Genomic DNA, 20,728 nt, shown 5'->3' with positions numbered 1-20,728 from the left:
GGCTTCTTCCATGTATACAACCTTCTTTCGTGATTCTTGAACCAAGTGTTAGCTATGATTAAGTTACACTCTGTGCATAATTCTACAAGGCGGCTTCCTCTTTCATTTTTTACCCCCAATCCATATTTACCTACTACGTTTCCTTCTCTTCCTTTTCCTACTATCGAATTCCAGTCACCCATGATTATTAAATTTTCGTCTCCCTTCACTACCTGAGTAATTTCTTTTATCTCATCATACATTTCATTAATTTCTTCGTCATATGCAGAGCTAGTTGGCATATAAACATGCAGGTGTGTGCTTCGTGTCTGTCTTGGTCACAATAATACGTTCACTATGCTGTTTGTAGTATCTTACCTGCACTCCAATTGTTTTATTCATTATTAAACCTACTCCTGCATTACCCCTATTTGATTTTGTATTTATAACCCTGTATTCACCTTACCAAAAGTCTTGTTCCTCCTGTCACCGAACTTCACTAATTCCCACTATATCTAACTTTAACCAATCCATTTCCATTTTTAAATTGTCTAAGCTACCTCCCCGATTAAGGTATCTGACATTCCACGCTCCAATCTGTAGAATGCCAGTTTTCTTCTCCTGATAACACCGTCCTCCTGAGTAGTCCCTGCCCGGAGATCCGAATGGGGGACTATTTTACCTCCGGAATATTTTGCCCAAGAGGACACCATCATCATTTAATCGTCTACATATATTATCAAATCCTTCAATAAGTCTCTCCCTAGAGCTTCATCTAATGCACATATAAATACACACACAGAAATATTAAGTCCAAATGGCAGTAGATTGAAATGATATGATTTTCCATTTAAAAAAAGGCTGTATACCGTTTGGATTCTGGATGTAATTTTATCTGCCATTATCCCGCAGTCAGTTCCATCGTACTAAAGAATCTTGCCTTTTCAAATTTGGATAACAATTCGTCGTTACTTATTGGCCAGTCCCTCTCCATCTCTATATACCAAATCAATGTACGAGCATCTAAGACTAATCGTACCTCACCTGTAGCTTTCTTCACCACTACCAGACTATTATTCATTACACTGGAACTTCGTTCTATAATATTGTTATCAATCATTTTGTTAATCTCATCCCTAACTGGTTCCTTCAAACTCATTGGTATTGCAGACGGTTTGCAAAAGAATGGAGAGCCATCTTTGATTTTGAACAAATATAGTCGCTGATATTACCTGGACCATCGGACAATACCACTTCATATTCCATTAAAATTTTATACAAACCTCGTCTTCGTTGATCAGTTAATATTAGGGATTCATTAACTTTGTCTTGTACATCAGTTCGATGTGTTCCTTGGTCAACATTATCGATTTTTTGTGATAATTGTGCTGTAGCTGTTAATCGCAGACACTGATGCTCCATTCTTTGTTCTTCAAAGTGACTATTTGTCACAAAAGGCGTCCGGCGTCTACTGTTCCCTTTACCAAAACAAAGAAGTTGTTCGTCAAAGTTTAGGATTACTTTAAACTCTAACAACCAATCTAAACCAAACAGTACGTCTCTATTAATATACTTGACTATCAACACCGTTTGACGAAATAACGTATTTCCAATACTGCAGTACACCTGAGTTTCGTAATTTAAAAGTCTACTTTTTGTTCCCGTTATTCCAAATATGTATACGCCAGTCACTGGCAATATCGGTAAGTCCTGTTTACTCTGTATCGAGCTAAAAAATACGTTTGAGATGAGTGATACCTCACTCTCCTAATCTATAAATATGTTAACCTCAGAAGTTTCTAATGTCCCTGGTATTATAGGTTATGGTTATTAGTAGCTAAGCTTGGTCCTTCAACCAACAACCATTTCTTTGTGGGTGTTTTGTGCGTAAAATTAACATACTCACATGGAATACAGCCTTCTAATGTATTTCCATGACCTGGGCCCTGGCTCTGGATCCAGGTCGAACGTTTTCTCTGTTCGATGTGATTTCGGGATTGCAGACGGATCATGTTGACTTCTTGACACGATATTTCGCGTCTCAATCGTCCAGCCATCTTCAGGCGAGTGTCCATCACTGAAGACTGCAAGTTTTCAGAGTCAACATTATAGCAAAAAATTGGCGCGAAAACGCCTGCGCATTGGCCTCCATCACAGGAGCGTCCTTTATCGAAATCCGCACCCTCTGGAGCTGCTGTTCTACCTGTGAAGTGCAGGCGCATGTGTAAAGGTGAAAACTACATGTCCGCCCTCTGTTGGAATGTGCGCCCATGTCGCTAAAAACAACGTTAGATGTCGCCAAACGTGTCATTATGAATAAACTGTCTTCGCTCAGAGGATATTAAAGAGATCACTGGGTCCCAAGCCCTGTCCAGTTGAAATCCGCCATCACGATTTTGCACTAGGCGTATCTCTACAGATTCTTTAATTACTGAATCCCAGAAAGTTTTCGCTGGGGCCAAGATTTTCGTGGCAGAAAAATCCATAGTGTGTCCTGTAGTAATACAGTGCTCAGCTACGGCTGACTTACTGGGCTGCAAAAGGCGAGTGTGGCGTTCGTGTTCAACTCACCTCTCATGTACTGTGCGTGTCATCTGACCGATGTCAGCTTTGCCACACTGGCAAGGAATTTTATAGATCCCGCCATTCGGCAGACCCAGATCGTCCTTTACTGAACCGAGAAGGGCACTAATCTTCGCCGGTGGCCGGAAGATTACTTTAACTTGATGTTTCCTTAGAATCCTGCCTATTTTAGGTGAAAGGTTGCTGACGTATGGAAGGAACGCGCTGGACTTCAATAGCTCCTTATCTTCTTTATTTTGTAGGTGATCACGTTCCTTCCTTCTTAGCGCTGTTCTAATCTGATGTGGAGAGTAACCATTACCTCTGAACACCGACACTAAATGTTCCAGCTTCTTTGTAAGGCTGTGTCCATCAGAAGCAACATGAGCCTGGTGCACCAACGTTCTAAGGACGCCGGTAGTTTGTGCAGGATGATGACAACTTGACGCTTGCAGGTAAAGGTCAGTATGTGTTGGCTTAGGTAGACAGAATGCCCTAATGACCCAGCCACTCTCTTAGTAACCAAGATGTCCAAAAACGGCAAGCAACCACCCTTCTCTATTTCCATCGTAAACTGGATGTTCCGGTGGATTGCATTCAGATGTTGCAAGAACCGTGACAGTTCTTCTTCACCATGGGGCCACACTACAAAAGTGTCATCTACATATCGCCAGAAAACTTTCGGTTTAAGTTCTAGTCATCCATAAAAAAGTTTCCTTCCAGAGGCGAGAGAGGACTGCCCATGGCAACACTGTCAGTCTGCTCAAAATATTCGTTGTTAAATAAAAAGTAGGTTGAGGAAAGGAAGTGATGGAAAAGCATTGCTATGTCGGCCGTGAACTTATTGCTAATGAGCGACGAAGAATCCTTCAGAGGAATCTTAGTGAAAAGTGAGATGACATCAAAGCTGACTACTAAGTCAACTGAGTTGAAGAGATTTCAGTCTACTGATAAAGTAAGCCGAGTTGTGAACATGATGCACGCACTTCCTCATAAAAGGTCTTAGTAGAGAGGCGAGACGTATCGCCAAATCATACATGGGGGCATCAATATTACTGACGATCGGCCGTAACGGAACCTCCTTTTTATGGATCTTTGGAAGACCGTATAATCTGGGTGGCACAGGACTATGAGATCTTAGTCTTTTGGCCACTTCTTGCGGAACAGAAGAACAATTCAGCAGGGCTGATGTTTTCCTTTCCACTTTCGCTGGGGGTCTTTGTCAATCTTCTGATACAGTGGTTCACTCAGCAAGTTGTAAATCTTCTGACTATAAACCTCAAGCGCCAACAGCACTGTAGCGTTTCCCTTATCCGCTGGTAAGACCACCATGTGAGGATCTTCTCGTAGCTTTCGTTGTGTGGCCCTTTCCATGGCAGAAATGTTGTTCTTCTGATGTGGAGCTTTCGTGAGTACACGGCAAGTTTCACGTCTTATTTCTTCTGCAGCATCACTAGGAAGAGGTCTAACAGCTTCCTCTACAGCACTAATAAAATCAGTCAGAGGCAGGGTACTCGGCGTAGGGGCGAAGTTCAAGCCTTTCCCAAGCACAGAAAGTGTTACATTGTCTAAAACTTTACCCGTTAAATTGTCCATGGAACATCGAATAGCATCTTCTTGAGGTAATGTTCCTGACAGCCGCGCGAACTTCGAAACCTGTCTTGATGTAGACTCTTTATGGACCCAGTCCGCTTTTGCCAAGGTCACGCCATCGACCCATGCCCAGGAAGGTGATGGCAGGCTGGATGCAATCTCCATATGCAGATGAAACAGTTGTTTCGATATGACGTCCAGTTAACTGCGAGTATACCGGATCGTCTGCTTCACTAGTGCTAAGTTCGCCTTTCGTGTAATGAATTTTGCAGTGGCGGTCTCGATGAAATGTCTAGCTCGCTTCTTGCGTAGCTTGTCCAACCTCTGGATTTGTAATGTCATCGCCTCCCCGAAGATGTATCTGATGTGATTCTTGAAGTTTTCCCGGCATATTGAATGTTCGAGGAGATTTCGGGATTGCAGCCGGATCATGTTGACTTCATGCCATGATATTTCGGCTGGCAATCGTCCAGCCATCTTCAGGTGAGAGTCCATCACTGGAGACTTTCTCCAGTGACGGACACTCACCTGAAGATGGCTGCCGGCCAGAGTAGCAGAGTGGTTCTAGACGCTACAGTCTGGAACCGCGCGACCGCTATGGTCGCAGGTTCAATCCTGCCTCAGGCATGGATGTGTGTGATGTCCTTTGGTTAGTTAGGGGTCTGATGACCTTAGAAGTTAATTCCCAAAGTGCTCATAGCCATTTGAACCATTTGAAGATGGCTGGACGATTGCCAGCGGAAATATCTTGACATGAAGTCAACAATATCCTTCTGCAATCCTGAAATCTCATCGAACATTCAATACGCCGGGAAAACTTCAAGAATCACATCAGATACCTCTTTGGTGAAGCGATGGCATTACAAACCCAGAGGTTGGACAAGCTACGTAATAAGCGAGCAAGACTGTTAAGTTCTCTGTGTCTTTTACTGAAGTGTTGGGACAATGGCCTTATCCTGAAGTTTCCCAGAGTGAGACATTTTATTGAGACCGCCGGTGCCAAATCATTACACGAAAGGTGAGCTTAGCACTAGTGAAGGATGTAATGGTCGCCTAGTCGTAGATATTCCTAATTGCTATAATCGCACTATTTCACTCCCATTTACGGAGCTTGCTAGCACTTGATGTTAGGTTAGCACCATTAAAATGCATTGTGGTAATTGCTGCTGTTTGCTGGATCGCTGCTGTGTCTCGATGCTGATGCTGGCTCTAAATCTGGTTGTCTAGGGTTAAAAACATGAGGTCCCGTGTTTTTTATGTGCTTTTGATGATAAAGAACGAGTGAAACCAACAAATATGTAAACTTCAAATATTTATTACTTTGGTGGCCATCTTAATTCCACTGTCCACCAAAGACCATGACACAACACAAAGTAGTACTTCCTTTACATGTTCTTTGCATTGTTTATCCACCTCAAACAATAACACACAATCACACTTTACCAAAGTGACATTCCGACTGCGCCCCCGACCCTTATTGCTGCTTGTATTTATAACATTGTCAAAGAACTACTAAAAAGAGATATAGTTTATAAGTCACATGTACATCTGTTATCATAATTTGTGCAGAAAAGTTATTAATTTGCATCGAGTGACATAATTTAACATGTTATTAAAATGACAGACAGATTTGTTGACTTGATAGAATAATTCTTTGTTACAAAAAGGCCGTTTTTTAGAAGTTTGTCAATTGACTTCTCTAATTTGCATAAATAAGTAAATAACATGAATTATTAAGAATTACATTGGTTTTCGTCTAAAATAGGATTGATTACGTGAATACTGAGTGAAAACGCTCTTAGTGAACAAATAGGTTTCACTGGGTGATTTTTATTTAAGGAGATCCAAAATACCTAAGTTGGCCACTATTTTTTGTACTTCATATTAATTATTTAAGATGAACTTAGTGTTCTTACATGATGACATTTGCTGTATCAGTGATCAAGTGATATTAACTTTTGTGTAGGTCAGTTATTCAATATAATTTAATGGGTTGACTGTTTATGGAGACATGTTATGCAATCATTGTTAACATACACAATAACTTTTCTATAATCATAAATACTCGTTAAACTGGTTGAATTTGTAGGGTATTGCATACTTCGGTAAAGTAAAGCCTTTAATACGTTCCATTACAAGGAGAGGATCCAGTATACTCGCCGTGAACTGAACATCATATCTGTAATAGGATGACCGGAGCGGGTGACGTGGTCGGGGTTGTTTGGCAAAGCTGGGTAGATGAAGGTGGCTGTCTTTAGCAATCTTCCTCTTTATTGTTGGTTCTTCCAATACATTTTCCTGTAGCTCAGCCCCACTGCTCATGTTGTGGTGGAGACGTGCGATGACGCAGCCTGGGGAACGCGTCGCTGTGCTCGGTCAGCAGCTGCGCAGGTGGTAGGAGATTAGCAGTACGAGGCCCAGCCAAGCTCGCAAACGCAGCAGCTCGTGACAACGCCGGGAGTCGCCGGTGCAGCAGCAGGCAATGCCCTCCGTCAGCCGGTCCTCGAGGACAGCGTGACTGATGATGACGACGTAACAGCGACCGAGCGCCCAATCGGTCGAACCGAATGCCGACGTCCACCTCTGATGCCCTTAAATAGTGCAGACCGCTGCTGAATCCGCTGGTTACGCAGCGCCGTGTTTATTAGAACGTTCTCGATGAGATGGCTAACACAATCACGCCACATGCTGCCCGCACCTGCGTGATTCTACTAATGGTGCGTTCTGGCTGTTGATGGCTGCCTCACACGTACTCACAAACCGACGCTCGTTGCAAAACTGTGTCACCTGCATAACGCGCTGGCCAGCCTTCGTCCGTCGTCTGCCGTGAGGCTGGCGCATCGCGCACTGAAACACACTAAATCACAATTTCGCAACATGTTTCCTAAAAATAACCCCTTGTCCTCTACTGTTCCTCCCTCGTACGAAAAGAATTCGTCCCCGAATTCAACCAAAAAGTCAAAACAACTACAGTTCACTTCTCAAACACCACAAAATGCGATTGATTCATTATTTACACTGTGTTCATTCACTTCTATCCTCAGTCTAATCTTTGTTCATAAACATTACTCAGTGTTCTGCTGCAGTGCCTCACTACTGTTCAGTGATTTTGTCTGGACCCGTAGGTTAAAGGTTGGAAGGGGTGGGATTTGAGCTACCTTCCTCTTGAGCCGATAGTACACTAATCCTACGACAAAGATAAAAATACAGGTGGCGGTGGTTGCTGATCCAATAACTAGTAAGCGTTGCTTATGCTCTTTACGGTACTCATGCAGTCGTTGAAAAAGATGTTCTATAGTTGTATGTCCAACCTCAGCTGCTAGCATCCGGTCCAAAGAGGCGAGCAAAGTCGGGTCTAATGTGCTGTTCAAAAGAGTGAGATTTTCTTTCATGACGAATTGCACCGGTTGGTCGGGTACATACATCAATGTGCGTGTTATGTTCATGATTGTAGCTCCAGTAATCACGACTGGTAAACGGAAAGTTGGCCGTGAAATGTCACACTGTGTGCCGTTAATTAACAATCCGTGCCCCTGCAGTTCTATTCTTTGTGTACTCCCTTGCTTACCCTGCTCGTAGCAAACGCAAATAACGACTGTGTGGACCCACTTGCTGAAAGAACTGCACGGTGCCTGCTATAATTTCCTTAGGGCACTCTGCGACTCTTTCTTGAGAACGGAATAGAGAATTCTCACAAGATTTGGGAACAGTGTGTAACAATTTCGCGGGGCAGATGGTAACTGGACCTGTTCGACAACGCAGCAAGTCTTGTGCAGTGAGGAACGCATGAGCTTGTCTGTTACGTGCCACTAACAGTATTTCCCGTACGGTTAACTGTACGAATTTCTGCAAAATTTCCCACTTCACTGGATACGCATGCAAGGTGTAACATTCAAATTTACAAGCCTTACATGTTAATGGTATCATGATACGAATTCTCAGCAGGGTACCTGTCCGCATACTGGTAACAGTGGCCATTTTGTAGTACAGCGATAAGTGTTCGTCTGTCAATGTTGTCAGTAGCTCCAGGGATGCGGGCAGTTCTGATTGAACTTACCGTAATCCTTCCCGAAGTTGTTCTGAAGGCAACAGTACCAGGGTTAGATGCCCCCACTTTGCGTGCAACAAAGCCTCCTGTAGTTCCGTTGCTTCTATGCGTGCTTCCGTAATACCATCAGCAAGAAAACGGAGCAGCTTAGCGATTATCAGCTGTGAATCGATGTTATCCAACCGGTACTTGGTTATACCCAAGTCGTGATTGGTTGTGTCGGCTGTGGCCTTAATGTGTGACATCAAGGCCGCGGCCAAAGCTCGCAATTGGAGCGTATTATTAACTACTTCTTTCTCCAAACTCTCTAATTGGGTTGTGTGAAGATCTAGCATTCCCTGGTAGCTATTCACATTATCCTGTACCTGCCATAGCGTTTCATTAATACTTTTAATATCTTCCGCGTCAGCGGTCCCAAAAACAGTTTTTAGGATACAGCCACATGCGTCTAACCATCGTCTTTTCCTACGGACGTGCGGGATTAACCCTGCAGTTTGCCGCAACCGAGCTTGTAAGCGTGCAAAAGCTCATCGTAGTAGCTGATATTCCCCCTGTGTGTCATTAAACTTTGACTGATTATCCACCATGGAATGAAGTTCATTAAATGTATCCTCTAATTTACGGATTTCGTCTTCAACTGCCCAGATATTACAGTCCACCCTTAAGGTCCATTAATGTCCGGACATAATTACGTCCACTTGTCGCGAGAACAAAACACTACTTGATGTAGGACGTACCTTCAAGGCTTCAGCTAAGTTGCAACAGCAAAACAGAATAACTATGCTGAGAGATAGTGCACACCTTCCCTCTCCCCTCTTCAGCGCAACACATGAGCTGAAACTGCTGGTCTTACCAGAATGTCACGTCCCCTGAGAAACAAAAGAAAAACAACTCACATTAGCTTTTCCTTTTTACGCATGGCCTAAGAGCATAATAGCATGTCTGATCGCTTCCACAATTCACTTGGTCTTCTGTTTATCTACTCCTTTCTTATTCTTTTTCTTTCTCTCCACTAGCAGTTAATGCAGACAATGAAGGAAGTTCCTCAAAATTCCCCTTGAAAGGCCTAATTCGGCTCATATGCACAATAGTAGCACGAGTTGAAATCTGTAATTTGACATTCACCGGCGATGTCATCGCGATCACCTGGAAAGGACCTCGATAACGGGATACAATTTTTTTCATTTTGCCTTTTGGCACATACGGGTTAGTCATCATCACCTATTGTCCTACATGATATTTGGGTAAAGCCGGCTTTCTATTGTGAATTTTGTCCAATCTCTCTAACGCTTTAGTGTTCATTTTTTTCACCTGCCGCCAGTTTGTTTTCAACTTTGTGGATAAATCCTTAACAGCCGAAATATCGGTTCCTGGTGGGGTCTTGAGCAATTCAAACGGAGATGGCATCTTCTGACCGAACAGTACTTCATATGGAGACAATCCTGTACTGACATGCACTTCTGAGTTACATGCCGAGGTTACAAACGCCAAAAGAGTATTCCAATTGTTATGTTGCGAATTTACATAATAACTTAACATCTTAGCTATTGTATGATGAACTGTCTCGGTCCCCGTGCAGTTCTAGGCGCTGCAGTCTGGAACCGCGAGACCGCTATGGTCGCAGGTTCGAATCCTGCCTCGGGCATGGATGTGTGTGATGTCCTTAGGTTAGTTAGGTTTAACTAGTTCTAAGTTCTAGGGGACTAATGACCTCAGAAGTTGAGTCCCATAGTGCTCAGGGCAATTTGAACCATTTTTTTCTCTCGGTCCGACCATTAGCCTGCGGATGTAATGCGCTTGTTCTCAATTTCTTTACATGCAACAACTTGCATAACTGTTTCATCAAATCGGACATAAAGTTTGTCCCTTGATCTGTAATTATAGTTTTAGGTGTTCCGAATTTCAATATCCATTGATGTACCATGGCGTGAGCCACTGTTACGGCTCGCTGGTCCGGAATAGCTGTCATAGACACATAGCACAAAAAATGATCTATTATTGTTAAAACATAGCGATTACCCGCTGGTATTTGCACAAACGGTCCCAAGACGTCTTCTCCAAGTAATTGGAGAGGTCTATCCGCTTCCGGTAGTCGTTGCAACACAATTTTCTGATGACCCAATTCCGCCCTTTGAGCACACGGAATGCAATTCTCTACATACTGATTGACATCTTGCCTACGAGTTGACCACCAATAACTCTGTGCTACCCTCTTTTCCATTGCTCTTCGACCCGAATGACCAGAAAACATTGAATCATGTGTTGCCTTAAAATTTCGCTTCGCAATTTTTCTGGTACAACTATTCGTGGACCGTTCCTAGTTTCACGGTGCAATATCCGTCTTCCACGATGAACTGTCGCTACGAGGTAAATCGTTGACAATCTGTGTCGGCGGTTTGTGCCTCCTCCCATTCGTTCTTATTTATTCCTGTGCATTCCATGGCGCATACTTTACGACTCAGACCATCCGCATTTCCGTGAGATGTATCCGGTCGATGAATCACTTCCAAATTGTACTCACTAAGACGCAAAGCCCACTTAGTTAATCTACTCATTGGGTCTGTAAGCCCTAACAACCACTTAAGTGCTGCATGGTCAGTAATTACCTTGAAACGTCGTCCATACAAATAACACCGGAAATAGGTTTTTCCGAAAATTAATGCCAGTAACTCCTTCTTGGTTGCTGAGTAATTTTTTTCAGCATTGTTTAGCTGTCTGGAAGCATATTCTATCAGGTGTTCCTGCCCATCTATTTCCTGAGATAATACAATACCCAAAGCAAAATTGCTACAGTCACAAGATAATATAAACTGTTTACTAAAATCTGGAAAAGCCAAAACCGGACTAGATGTTAACAAATTTTTTAACTTTTGAAAAGCCTCTTCGCATTCTGCTGACCAGTGAAATTTTGCTCCCTTCTTCAACAACTGCGTGAGGGGCCTTGCAATTTCCGCAAATTTTGGAATATACCTCCAGTAAAAATTGGCGAGACCTAAATAAGACTGCAACTCTTTTACTTTTGTAGGTGTCGGAAAATTCATTACCGCCTCTACAAGTTTTGGATCTGTGCGGACACCCTCCTGTCCTATAATATGACCTAAATAACGGACTTCTTGCAACAAAATTTGACATTTTTTCATATGAAGAGTTAACTGCGCTGCTTTCAGACGATCGAAAACTTCGCGCAAACGGCGCACATGTTCTTGCACGTCCTTTGAGAAAACAATTATGGCCGGCCGCTGTGGCCGTGCGGTTCTAGGCGCTGCAGTCCGGAACCGCGGGACTGCTACCGTCGCGGGTTCGAATCCTGCCTCGGGCATGGATGTGTGTGATGTCCTTACGTTAGTTAGGTTTAAGTAGTTCTAAGTTCTAGGGGACTGCTGACCTAAGATGTTAAGTCCCACAGTGCTCAGAGCCATTTGAACCAAAACAATTATGTCGTCCAAATATACCATACACTGATTAAGTTTCAGCCCTCGTAACACGCTATCTAGTAACCTTTGGAAGGTTGCCGGAGCATTTTTGAGTCCGAAAGGCATTCACCGATACTGAAAATGACCTGTAGGTGTTGAAAAAGCTGTCTTCGGTTGGTCATCCGGGGAGACCTCCAACTGGTGGTACCCACTTCGAAGATCCAAGGTCGTGAAGTACCGACACTGACCCAAATTATCCAGAGTTTCAGTGATATTAGGCATTGAGTATGCATCCGATACAGTTTTTTGATTCAGGAAATGATAATCACAACAAAAACGATATGCCTTGCCCCCATCAAGTGATTTTTTACCCACTATTACGACAGGAGCGGACCAGGGACTACAACTGGTTTCTATTATCCCATCCCTAAGCTGTTGATTAATAAATTCTTCCATGACAGGTTGTAAACGTTTTGGAACACGATATGGACGTTTATACACCGGTGCTTCATTCCCAGTGGGGATGTAATGCTGAACTAACGGTGTGGCGGGCAGTGGACCATGAGAATTAAATAACTCTTTATATTCCGTCAAAAGGTTGTCCCTGACTTCTCTGTCTTGCCCCTCTAAATGTGCTACTTTACCCCCCAGAGCGGACCAGCTGACCGACTCTCCCGGTATTGTGTAATCTGCTGCAAAATCCTTATCCAGTTCATCTTCCCCTATTATCTTCAGATTCGCTATTACAGTACCCCGTGCCAACCGCACCTCTTCAAGACCAAAATTATCAATATTAACAGGCACAACCTTTTTTCCTTCTATCTTCCACACGTAGGACACGCTGCGGCGCGTAAAACACTTCATTTTATCCAGCGGCTCATTCTCAGACAAAGGTTCAATGACACACAACGAATTTACTGGCACGCTTGCGCCAACATCTGCCCAGATTATTTTCCCTGTACCCTTCGGTATAGTATCCCGTGAGTTAACCCTAATGGATCTTGTACGCGGTTTAGGTGGCCCACCCGACGTCTGGGCGGTTCCTCGCGGGAGTAATGGTTTTTCGGCCACAGAACCTAGGCGAAATTGTATTCCGTCCAGTTCTACTGTACGCCGTTCCACGTTAACTTTTGCGTGATGCGCAACCAGGAAATCCAATCCGAGTACGACATCATAACTGCTGCCAAAAACTGGAAGAACTTCTACCTTCACCCAGCGTGGTGGTTTTATGCTACTTTACCGAGTACATTTCAACTCGCCACGGAATGCGCGTAAGCTACTACAAACATCATAGTGAACGCATTATTGTGGGCAAGATAGATACGAAGCCCACGCCTACTACAGTAGTACAAGTTTATATGCCAACTAGCTCTGCGGATGACGAAGAAATTGAAGAAATGTATGATGAAATAAAAGAAATTATTCCGGTAGTGAAGGGTGACGATAATTTAATAGTCATGGGTGACTGGAATTCGGTAGTAGGAAAAGGGAGAGAAGGAAACATAGTAGGTGAATATGGATTGGGGCTAAGAAATGAAAGAGGAAGCCGCCTGGTAGAATTTTGCACAGAGCACAACTTAATCATAGCTAACACTTGGTTCAAGAATCATAAAAGAAGGCTGTATACATGGAAGAAGCCTGTCAGAGACAGCAAAGGACTTGGAAGAGCAGTTGAACGGAATGGATAGTGTCCTGAAAGGAGGATATAAGATGAACATCAACAAAAGCAAAACGAGGATAATGGAATGTAGTCGAATTAAGTCGGGTGATGCTGAGGGAATTAGATTAGGAAATGAGACACTTAAAGTAGTAAAGGAGTTTTGCTATTTGGGGAGCAACATAACTGATGATGGTCGAAGTAGAGAGGATATAAAATGTAGACTTGCAATGGCAAGGAAAGCGTTTCTGAAGAAGACAAATTTGTTAACATCGAGTATAGATTTAAGTGTCAGGAAGTCATTTCTGAAAGTATTTGTATGGAGTGTAGCCATGTATGGAAGTGAAACATGGACGATAAATAGTTTGGACAAGAAGAGAATAGAAGCTTTTGAAATGTGGTGCTACAGAAGAATGCTGAAGTTTAGATGGGTAGATCACATAACTAATGAGGAAGTATTGAATAGGATTGGGGAGAAGAGAAGTTTGTGGCACAACTTGACTAGAAGAAGGGATCGCTTGGTAGGACATGTTCTGAGGCATCAAGGGATCACCAAATTAGTATTGGAGGGCAGCGTGGAGGGTAAAAATCGTAGAGGGAGACCAAGAGATGAATACACTAAGCAGATTCAGAAGGATGTAGGTTGCGGTAGGTACTGGGAGATGAAGAAGCTTGTACAGGATAGAGTAGCACGGAGAGCTGCATCAAACAGTCTCAGGACTGAAGACCACAACAACAACAACACGGATACCTTAGACCCGATATCTAATAAAAATCTGCACGGTCTGCCCGTCACCAAGCCGGTCATAAAAAAGTCTGCCACTGATTCTGCACTAGCATTAATCCTTACCGAGGGTGTTGCACAATGGACACACCACCCCCTGTCCCGTTTAACTGAGGTGGGTGAAGCCCACCTTGCGGTTTCGTATCATGTTTCTGCCAGGACCGATTGCAATTACGCTCCCAATGACCCCAACGTCTGCATTCCCTGCACTGCACTTCCTTGCAGTCGCGTCTAATGTGGCCCATCCGACCACATCTGAAACATTTTTTTTATGAATTAAATACTGCTTTCCTGTCCCGCATCTTTGTTACTGCTTCAACTTCCTCTAACGCTACAGCGATTCCGACTGCCTCATTGAGAGTCTTAGGGAATTCCCTCCTAATCTTGCGGGAGGTTTCGGGTTGTATTCCCCCCAAAAATGCGTCCAGTGACCTCTGCTCAGCTTCATTAACCCTATCGGAATCCTTTAGCTCATAGGTATTAACATTAATTTTTCGAATTCTATCTACAAAAGCTTCTATTGAGTCCCCATTCATTTGATACATTCTATTCAATTGTTCCCGATAATATCTAGACTTATTTTTCCCCCGACACCTTTCCAGCAACCCTTTTTTGAATACTTCAAATGTCCGAGCATCCCTTAATTCCTCATGGCAAGTAACTTACGCTCTGGAATCCCCAGTTACTTTCAACTTAGCCACGTGCAAAAGTGTTTCTGCACCCCAATTTCCCAATTTAGTGGCGTACTGATGTTCTCAAAAAAAATCATAACATCCTCCCCATCTTTTCCCGAGAAAGGGGTGACCAAAGACGCAGCGTTAGTGTCAAGAATTACTGCATTAACAGGAAACCATTCCTTGCTCGTTTCTTTAGACCGAGCAAGCTCTATCTCTAATTCCAGCACTCGCTCGAGTAGCTGCTGAATAGCCACCTCGGCTGACACAGACCGCTCCATCACTACCAGCTATCGAATCAAGACTACAGTAAGCCCAGAAAGAAGAACAGGAAGGGAAGACAGACTATGCTACAGGTTCAGACAAACCACCAAACGAAAAATTGGCACTTACTTGTCATGTTGCAGGAGTTGCTGATCCATTGTTGCCCTTCTCAGGTGCCACATATCCTTGTCGATTACCAGCCACAATATCCTCCAAATCCAGGGAGAAGACCACTACTGTCACCAACTGTAACAGGTGTGTGTGATGCGCAGGTTGCCCAACTGACACCACTTGTAATAGGATGACCAGAGCAGGTGACGTGGTTGGGGTTGTACGGTGTGGCTCGGTAGAAAAAGGTGGCTGTCTTTAGCAATCTTCCTCTTTACTGTTGGTTCTTCCAACACATTTTCCGGTAGCTCAGCCCCACCGCTCGTGTCGTAGTGGAGACGTGTCGATGACGCAGCCCAGGGAACGCGGCGCTGTGCTCGGTCAGCGGCTGAGCAGGTGGTAGGAGGTTAGCAGTACGAGGCCCAGCCAGGCTCGCAGACGCGGCGGCTCGTGACGACGTCGGGAGTCGCCGATGCAGCAGCGGGCAACGTCCTCCGCCGGCCGGTCCTCGGGGACAGCGTCACTGATGACGACGACGTAACAGCGACCGAACGCCCAATCGGTCGAACCGAATGCCGACGCCCACCTCTGATGCCCTTAAATAGTGCAGACCGCTGCTGAATCCGCTGGTTACCAGGCGCCGTGTTTATTAGGACGTTCTCGATGAGTTGGCTAACGCAACCGCGCCACACACGGCCCGCGCCTGCGTAATTCTGCTAATGGTGCGTTCTGGCTGTTGATGGCTGCCTCACACGTACTCACAAACCGACGCTCGTTGCAAAACTGTGTCACCTGCATAACGCGCCGGCAAGCCTTCATCCGCGGTCTGCCGTGAGGCTGGCGCATCGCGCACTGAAACACACTAAATCACAATTTCGCATCATATTTCCTAAAAATAATCCCTTGTACTCTACATATCGAAACAGCTGTTTCATCTGCATATGGAGATTGCATCCAGCCTGCCATCACTTTCCTGGGCATGGGTCGGTGGCGTTACCTGGGCAAAAGCTGACTTGGTCCATAAAGAGTCTACATCAAGACAGGTTTCGAAGTTCGTCCAGCCGTCAGCAACATTACCGCAAGAAGATGCTATTCGATGTTCCGTGGTCAGTTTAACGGGTAAAGTTTTAGACAACGTAACTCTGTCTTTGCTTGGGAAAGGCTTGAACTTCGCCCCTACGCCGAGAACCCCGCCTCTGATTTTATTAGTGCTGTAGAGGAAGCTGTTAGACCTCTTCCTAGTGATGCTGCAGAAGAAATAAGACATGAAACTTTCCGTGTACTCACGAAAGCTCCACGTCAGAAGAACAACATTTCTGCCATGGAAAGGGCCGCACTACGAAAGCTACGAGAAGATCCTCACACGGTGGTCTTACCAGCGGATAAGGGAAACGCTACAGTGCTGTTGGCGCGTGAGGTTTATAATCAGAAGATTTACAACTTGCTGAGTGAACCAATGCATCGGAAGATTGAGAAAGACCCCCGGCGAAAGTGGAAAGGAAAACATCAGCCCTGCTGAATTGTTCTTCTATTCCGCAAGAAGTGGCCAGAAGACTAAGACCTCATAGTTCTGTGCCACCCAGGTTATACGGTCTTCCAAAGATTCATAAAAAGGAGGTTCCGTTACGGCCGATCGTCAGTAATAATTTGGCCGGCCGGGTTGGCCGAGCGGTTCTAGGCGCTACAGTCTGGAGCCGCGCCACCGCTACGGTCGCAGGTTCGAATCCTGCCTTGGGAATGGATGTGTGTGATGTCCTTAGGTTAGTTAGGTTTAAGTAGTTGTAAGTTCTATAGGCCTGATGACCTCAGAAGTTAAGTCCCATAGTGCTCAGAGCCATTTGTACCATTTTTTGTCAGTAATATTGACGCCCCCATGTATGATTTGGCGATACATCTCGCCTCTCTACTGAGACCTTTTGTGGGGAAGTGCGTGCATCATGTTCGCAACTCGGCTGACTTTGTCAATAGACTGAAATCTCTTCAACTCAGTGAAACTGACTTACTAGTCAGCTTTAATGTCATCTCACTTTTCACTGAGGCTCCTCTTATGGATTCTTTATTGCTCATTAGCAATAAGTTCACGGCCGACATAAAAGTGCTTTTCCATCACGTCCTTTCCTCAACCTACTTTTTATTTAACATTGAATATTTTGAGCAGACTGACGGTGTTGCCATGGGCAGTCCTCTCTCGCCTCTGGAAGCAAACATTTTTATGGAAGACTTTGGGGAAAGGGCACTAGACTCGGCAGAACTTAAACCGAAAGTTTTCTGACGATACGTAGATGACACTTTTGTAGTATGACCCCATGGTGAAGAAGAACTGTCACGGTTCTTGCAACATCTGAATGCAATCCACAAGAACATCCAGTTTACGATGGAAACAGAGAAGGATGGTCGCTTGCCGTTTTTGGACGTCTTAGTTACTAAGAGAGTGGATGTGTCATTAGGGCATTCTGTCTACCGTAAGCGAACACATACTGATCTTTACCTGCAAGCGTCAAGTTGTCGTCATCCTGCACAAACTATCGGCGTCCTTAGAACGTTGGTGCACCGGACTCATGCTGTTTCTGACGGAGACAGCCTTACAAAGAAGCTGGAACATTTAGTGTCGGTGTTCAGAAGTAATGATTACTCTCCACATCAGATTAGAACAGCGCTAAGAAGGAAGGAACGTGATCACCTACAAAATCAAGAAGATAAGGAGCCACATCTAAAATAAGCAGGATTCTAAGGACACATCAAGTTAAAGTAATCTTCCAGCCACCGGCGAAGATTAGTGCCCTTCTCGGTTCAGTAAAGGACGATCTGGGTCTGCCGAATGGCGGGATCTATAAAATTCCTTGCCAGTGTGGCAAAGCTTACATTGGTCAGATGACACGCACAGCACATGAAAGGTGAGTTGAACACGAACGCCACACTCGCCTTTCGCAGCCCAGTAAGTCGCCCGTAGCTGAGCACTGTATTACTACAGGACACACTATGGATTTTTCTGCCACGAAAATCTTGGCCCCAGCGAAAACTTTCTGGGATTCAGTAATTAAAGAATCTGTGGAGATACGCCTAGCGCAAAATCGTGATGGCGGTTTTCAACTATACAAGGCTTGGGACCCGGTGATCTGTCTCATTTGCTCTGAGAGAAGACAGTTTATGAAATGACACGTTTGGCGACATCTGACGTCTGTTTTTAGCGACGCGGGCGCACATTCCAGAGGGTGGACATGTAGTTTTCACCTTTACGCATGCGCCTGCGCTTCACAGGTAGAATAGTAGCTCCATAGGGCGCGGATTTCGATAGAGGACGCTCCTGTGGCGGAGGCCAATGCGCATGCGTTTTCGGGCCAAATTTTTGCTATGAAGTTGACTCCAGGAACTTGCAGTCTCCAGTGACAGACACTCACCTGTAATGGTTGGACGATTGCCAGCCGAAATATCGTGGCAAGAAGTCAACATGCAATCCCGAAATCTCATTGAACATTCAATACGCCGGGAAAACTTCAAGAATCACAACGTTTTCTTCATTACTACTAATTATGGGTTGGTTACCTAACAAGCTACTACATTTCTGTTTGTGCTTATTGGTTACTCAGTACAAAGTCTTGAGAATTTACTGGATCTAAATTTGTACGTAAATGCTTCTTTTGATAGTTACCGTTACAAGTTTTCTTATTGCAGTGGTGTACTTTTGCTAAGTTTGCCTCATGCCTTTTAAAATTATTACCGCTATTCTTTTTATAGTTGAAATTTGACTTCAGTGTAAAGTTTCATTGCGGTCCTTATTTATTGCATCAAATGCATCAAATACATACCAATCCCTCTTCTTCCATTGGCTTATCTAAATACTTTGGTTGTGTCAAATGCCAATCGAAATATTTCCTCATTGTATTTTTGTTATATTTTGGTCCCCATAGATCTGATATCACAGGGTGTATACGACCCAGGACAACCGGGAGATCCGAGAAAAACCCGGGAATTTTTTAGAATTCCAGGAATTTTTCATTGTTTTCGTTTTCTGTTAATTTTTTGTAATTTTGACTGGTAAGAACCGATATTACTGTAAGGATATGACTGTATCCCGCTACTGCAGAATAATACTTCAACAATAAAACATAAACGAGAGAAAATAACTTAATGAAAACGAAAATAACTTAAATTGGAAAGGAAATGCGCCATATACGACAACGACAAACATTGCTCATGCAAGTGTCTGCCAACAGCAAAATGTGTCACAGGCTTTAGAAAGTCTATACAATGCTTCATAACAACAAACAAGATGTCACAGGACCAAAACTAAATAAATAAACAAATTGCCTCAAATGTGCGTGAAGTCACAACCGTTTACATTAGATTCGTTATAGCAGTTAGGCCGGTATTACACTATCAAATTTCTTTGTCAAAGATTTGATCAAAGATGTGATCAAATATTCCGTCAAATATATTTGACAAAGATTTTTGACGTAGCGCTAGAAAGGGTATTACACTGTCATCAAATTTTTCATCAGAGTTCAAGATGGCTGACAACAACTTGTTATTAACTGCAGCAGTTGCACGTATCACAATTGCATTGTGTGGACATGCGGAAAAGAAGTGGAAGAAAAAAGGGAACCATACATACGAGGTTGACAGTCTTAAATTCCTGGGATTACAACTTGATAATAAATTCAGTTTGGAGGAGCACACCACAGAACTGCAGAAACGCCTTAACAAATCTGTATTTGCAATTCGAGGGTTAATAGCAGACATAGGCAACATAAAAATGAAAAAGCTTGCATACTTTGCCTACTTTCATTCCATAATGTCATATGGGATAATATTTTGGGGTAAATCTTCAAGTCAAACAAACGTTTTCAGAATCCAAAAACGTGTAATACGTATTATTTGTGGAGTAAATTCACGGACGTCCTGCAGAAACCTCTTCAAAGAACTGGGTATACTAACTACTGCCTCTCAGTATATTTACTCCTTAATGAAATTTGTCCTAAATAATATATCTCTTTTTCCAACAAACAACTCAGTTCATACATACAATACCAGGAACAAAAATGATCTGAACAAGGACTTAAAAGCACTAACTTTAGTTCAAAAATTGCTCCACTACTCAGGAACACTCATCTTCAATAATTTGCCAGCAAACATAAAAAATTTAGTTACAAATAAAGATCAGTTTAAAAGGAGCCTGAAAGACTTACTAGTGGCCAACTCATTCTACTCCATTGACGAAATTTTTAATAGAAACAAATGATGTATTTATTCATACTATTAGTATTGTTATTTCAGCTTTAAAAAATTGACATGTTCCACATCCACGACGATCTCCTCAGCACGGATCTATGGAAAGAAAAACTAATCTAATCTGGGTGAAGCTGTGGGTTTTACGACGACACAGTAAAAGCATTCAACAAAACTTGTTACATGAGCTTACAGTGGATGACGTCAAGTCGTACATCAATTACTTAAGAATGGATGAGCATACATTTCTGTATGTGCTCAGTGAAGTGTATCCTCATGTCACAAAGCACAATATTCACTTAAGAACTGCCCATCTTCAGAAGACAAGCTCACTGTAACACTCCGATTCCTTGCTACAGGAGAGGGTTATGCTAGGTTAGGTTAGGTTAGGTCAGGTCAAGTCTCCAATCTTCTTAATCT

The sequence above is a fragment of the Schistocerca piceifrons genome, chromosome 2, assembly GCF_021461385.2.
Source record: "Schistocerca piceifrons isolate TAMUIC-IGC-003096 chromosome 2, iqSchPice1.1, whole genome shotgun sequence".
NCBI classification, from domain to species: domain Eukaryota; kingdom Metazoa; phylum Arthropoda; class Insecta; order Orthoptera; family Acrididae; genus Schistocerca; species Schistocerca piceifrons.
Note: the sequence above shows the minus strand (reverse complement) of the source record.